The following is a 6,210-nucleotide window of genomic DNA, read 5'->3' on the forward strand; positions in this document are numbered from 1 at the left end:
ACATAAGAGGACTTCTATTATCACTATTACTCCCACTTATCAACAACAGTCAACAATAATAATAAGATACTATTATAAGAGGTCGCAGTGCAGCCAGGTCCGGCCGCTTAGGAAATCTTTTTTCCCATACTTGTCGAATTACAAGTTACAAGACGTCTGCGTCTATACACGCTGTACTAGAAATATTCTGTGGCGGACGGATCTCAAAAACGCTTATGCTAAATGCTAACATTTATACTTTTATTCTGTGATGCACTGATGCGCGCTAATATAGACCATAGTAATATGTTTTGAATTATATTAAACAATTTGTATTATAATAATAATATTATTATAATTTATAATATGCAAATATCTAATATATGCAATCAAAACAACAACAACAATAATAATAACAACATAGTCGCACTACTCGCACAATATGACACATCTATAATTATTATAATCTATATATTGCGGACATTCCTCGTGGCGCTCGTGCGGTCATTAAGTATACTATTATAGTAATTGTACTCGTGAGTCATTTCACATTTGACTATTTGATTCATTTGACTTATTTTAATCCTGTCGTAGCTATATCGCGAAATAGGTAAAATAATATTACGAATTATCTATTAAATTGCAATAGGAATGATTTTATTGAACATTTGAACGTAACGACACTAACGAGACGCGAGTCGTACACGGCGTTTTATGCATCGACTCAATTGCCGCTTATATTGTAAAATTTGTAATAAAATTAGCAAATACAGACAATGTTATATACCTTTTCCACCTAGTAAAGTATGTTATTGTCGAAGTTGAAGAAGCGGCGCTCGGCGGGTGTGCAATTATTATGTTTATTACACATGATAAATAATAGGTTAAGTTATCGTAGTTGTATACTATAGTGGCTTTTATAATAAAAAAATAAAATACACAATATAATAAATAATAGTCACGCACTCACGTCATAAAACTAGGTACCTATACCTCGTCTTCCTCGTTATGAAAAACTAATATTAACACAATATTATGGTGTAATAATTTGAAAGTAGGTAAATATAATATTATGCATATTTTTTTGTTAAGTGTCCAGAGGCGTACTTAGCTTTTTGAAAGGGGAGGTGCATAATATAAACTTTTTCTCTATTCTCCGACCATGTTATATATAGGTATCGGTAAATATACTTTCGTTGCTCTGTCATATATTTTATATTTTATATGACGAAAATAAGCCAAAGATATGGCATGCTACAACGCTTTTCACTCCCCCGTCTCTTCATCCTTTACTGGTCCAAAAATCTTCTTTGGGATTTTTCTTTTAAAAACCATCAGTTTCCTCTCATCTGTCTTCTACATCTCCGCACCTTAAGTGATTATTCGTATTAGTATAATTTATAATTGTTTACTCATTTATTTCAATAGATACCACGGCCCGAAAACCATCGTAACTCATCATTAGCTCTGATTCAGTGCTAGGAACCGAAATTAATACCGGTATTGGAACCATTTGAAAATATTAGAACCGGTTCCTCACCGAATAATTTTTTCGATTTTCTTAGGAACCTAAACTGGCACCGATACCAACTGTTGAATGTTGATGGATAATTTTTTGGTTTTTGTTTAACTATTTTATATATTTAGGTAGTATTGTAGTAAATCATAATAATAGTTGAATCATTAGATTTGGTTGATGTTGTAAATGTGTATTTATAATTTAATATTTCTATGATCTATAACAATAGGCACCAGAAAAGTAGAAAACCATAAACTATGAGCTGTTACCAAAATAAAAATATATGAATAATTAATATTGTCATTAATGTCATTAGCCCGTCAGCTATTCAATACCCGTCGTCATGATTATTTTCCTACCTATAGTTTATAATTTATAAATAGTTTTGGATGACAATGGTGATGTTGATGAAAATAATGGACTAGATAATTAATTAACTCATATACACTTATTTATTTATACGTAACAAAAAGTTAAAGAACAGTAAGTTAGTCTATTCCCAACCTTCGCCAAAATCATAAAAATAATTAAAAATTAAAATACTAGAATTATCAATAATATATCTATTCAACTCCCTCGACGAATTATCCCTGAAAAGAACCGTAACCGAAACATGTATTCTATAATTTTAAAAACCGTAACCGAAACCAAAAAAATCATATAAATTCCAATATCTATAGTCTTGTCCATGACTCGTGAGTCTACTCTTACTCTATAGAAGCATTTGTTTCCTGATAAAATTATTTATGCTATTTCTTTATCAATCTCTTTTTTTAGTCAATATCGAACCTAAGTATTTATATTGTTTGTCTTTGCTGAACTCATAATTGTCAATTTAAAGATGTTTACGTAGCTGCAAAAAACTGATCAGCTAATAAAATTACTAGTTTTGTTATACACGCGTAACCTATGCGGAAATCTGACCAAAATGAACGCAAACAAGTCAACAATTTGGTCATCTCCTTAATTTAGTCGGAGTATAGTTACCGGTACTTGGTTACTTACCTGTACCGGATCCATATTTTGTAATTTTCAGAACCACTACCAATTTTTTTTTTAAATAACTAAATTGGATTTGAAACTGAACAATTCTAAAAGGTTCCAAGCCCTATTTTTATTGTAGGAAAATATTAGGTGACTGAATAACCTATGGAAATGTAAATAACTAATATAATTTAATAATTATTAGCTTACACAAAACATTTGGTTTCGAACATCTAATAATCATTCCGATATAATATACTTATCTAAATTAATTTGATAAAGATATTTTAACCCGTTGTAATAGTTTGTGGTACCTAATGGCTATTAAACTACCTATATATTTTAAATTTGTATTTGTATCTACTATACTCCTAAATAGCAAAATTAATTAGTTTAATATTTTAACTAAAAAGTTCATTGACGTAAGGTTTATTAATTTTATATTTATATATTCTAATTCTTATAAAAATACTGAAAGTCTAATCATTATAGGTACCTACTACCGTCTTTAAAAAAAAAAAAATAAAAATACGAGAATATGCTCATATATATCAAATATCATACAAGTTGTTCTTTTTTGGTTTAATAATTACTACGAGTACCTATGTACATAATAATTAACCTAATTTTCATATTTGATATAATTGAAAAAAAAATATTATATAATAAAATAAATATTTGGTTTTTACATTGAACATTACATAACAATAGGTAACCAACACACTTATATCCGGCTTATACCTGTAATAAAATGTCCATGTAATATTTCTCTTCAATAAATGATTTTCTAATCTGTCATCAGAAGATAATCATTAATCATTAATCATCCATGGACCATGATTATGTTAGGTTTAGGTACTCATTAAAAATTGACCTAAATATTTGTAACTATTTATTCTGAAATATTAAAACAACATATTATTTCTTTGTAACGTTTCTTTTTGCTGTGGGCATTTTATAAATATACACGTCATTTATATTAACTGGAAATATATAAAACATTGTTAAATTTTAACTATCCGCAATGACAACAGTCAATTAGCTTTGCAATTCTATTCTTCGTGGAATTAAGTAACATGGAATTTGATAAAAAAAATTTCTATATCTTGAATAGTTATTATACAGATTACAGAAATACTAATAATAAATATTGAAATTGTAAAATATAATATAAATACACATATAACAATTTTAATTAAAATCCTATCAAATCGTAAAATATAAATGATGCACAACCAGTGCCGTCTTAAGGGCCCCAAATTCACATAGATTACATTATTTACTGAATATCATAATTTAATTCAGTATTTCTAGTATATACAAATGTTTAAAATCAAATAGACTAGAAGAAACATATTTTCCAAGCATAATATAATATCTTTCCGAATTTTTATCAATGATGATTACCAACTGTAGTGGAGAACGTTCATTTTCTAAGTTAAATTTAATTAAAGAAGAGCTTAGAAGTACCGTGAGCCAGAAACGGTTAAACTCCTTATCTTTAATGAGTATTGAACATGAACTACTATCAAGTTTAGATTATGAAAATGTTATAGAAGACTTTGCGAATGAAAAAGCTAGGAAGATGCCATTAAAAGGTATATTTTAATAATTGACAAATTTATATCAATACATAATATGTATTAAATATATAAATATATATATTGCTTTTTAAGATAATTATTTTAGTTTTTGTTTAATGAATTACATTTATTTTTTAACTATATAAAACATATTAATGTATGAATAATTAATATCTTGACGTTTTAATTAATAGGAAAGTATTTTTTGACTGTATATTTTGAAATTATAATAAACAATAAAGTAACAGAGATTTAAAAAAAAATTCACTTTTTACTAATAAAGTATAATATTTAATAAATAATTATACATTATGTGTTAAAAATGTATATATTATAATTTAGTATTATAGGGCCCCCGAATTATGTTTGGCCCGGGGCCCCGTAAAACCTTAAGACGGCTCTGTGCACAACTGCACATGAACATGAACAATTTACTATAGATAATAGCATTGATTAATTAATAATTATACAATATATATTTAATCAATGATAATAAATAAATAGATAATAATATTAATATATTATTATACATAATATAGTATAAATACCTACTATTCTCTATACAAGTTATGCCCATGATTTAAATCGTTAAATTAATAATGTTATATTATAGTACCGGCCACCGGGTGACCGACCCTTATTAGGGTTCAGTTTATCTTAAAAATGATATATTTGTAATTTGTTTGTTAATGGTAAAAATTAAAATTATAATTTAATATTCAGAGGAGTAGTAGTGTTCACACAGATCATCCTCTGCTGTCGGTTCAAACGGAAAAAAAAAAAATTAAATATTACATTTTAATAGGATTTAATTAAGAAAATAATTACATTAATACATACCGTGTTTCGCTTCAGTAATCATTTAACAAAATAATTTGATTGATACTATTTTTTTGAAAACTTAGCCAAGTATTTTATACTTGTATTTGAGAAAAAATTAAAACAATAGTGATTGCCAAGGTGACCGAGTTATGCTACTAATTTTAAAGATAACTCAAAAACACGAATTTTCTCGGAGTTGAGATCTTCACCGATGAATTATTTGCATCAAAAAACACCTAGGTAGTAGGTACAAAATCCTGTTGAAATTCTTGCCATCCATGGGGCCGCTTTAAGATAAATAAATATTATAGGCACACTCACGTAGTTATTTGTCCGTTAATACTATGAAGTAGGTATATTATGATTATATTATACCGGTTGATTAATTTAACGCAAAACACTCATAATTATTCCAAAAACTACTAGTTTTTGAAAATATTTTTTTATATAAACTTAAACCATTACAAAACAACTTTTTTGAAAAAATTATTCTTACAAATTTTTATTGTTATAATTTTTAATTTCATTCCTTTTTTGAATGACAAGTGACAACGTACATTTTCACCACGGAATTTCTGAAATATACCTGCTGAATTTTAGCATATTACTAATAAATAATATTTACTGAGAAAAGAAGTTTCATCAGGTAAATTTATTCAATAATTTATTAAATTTAAATATTTTCTTAATGTATTACGACATTACGTAATAAATATACAATTTTTATTTTATATTTGATTATTGACATTATGATTGTTTGACGTAAGTGGTTGTGAACTTGTGTATTGTTAGCTTGTCTTGTATTTAGAACTAAATATCTAATGTGTATCTCTAAGTATTAAAATTAAAAGTACAATTTTGAAACTGCCCCTCCTGCTAAGAAAGTCGAAAGTAAAATGTATTATGCTTAGATATAAAACTACAAGGATAAGAGTAAGGTGAATGCATTTCATTAACGCACTCGCACTATAAGTTATATATTATATGAACCACAAACGTCGTAAAAGATTAAACCACTAAACCAGATGAATAGCCAGGTTTAGGGGTACGTTTCGTGTATTTACATTTTAAATATAACATGTGTGGAGCTAACAGTAGTAAGTATCAGTATTTAAGATGGCATAGATAAGTAGCTTATTACCTGTAAGTCGTAGGTATTAGCATATATGCTATAGGAGATATATCCTATAGGCGACATTTGGTGGTGGGCACGGGGAGGTAGTTGCCCCCCCCCCCCCAAGAGTAAGTTAGAACCAAGCGCCGCCTATGGGTATTAGGTTAGGAAGGTTAAGATATATATTATAATATATCTATTATATTATA

The sequence above is a fragment of the Metopolophium dirhodum genome, chromosome 3, assembly GCF_019925205.1.
Source record: "Metopolophium dirhodum isolate CAU chromosome 3, ASM1992520v1, whole genome shotgun sequence".
Lineage (NCBI taxonomy): Eukaryota > Metazoa > Arthropoda > Insecta > Hemiptera > Aphididae > Metopolophium > Metopolophium dirhodum.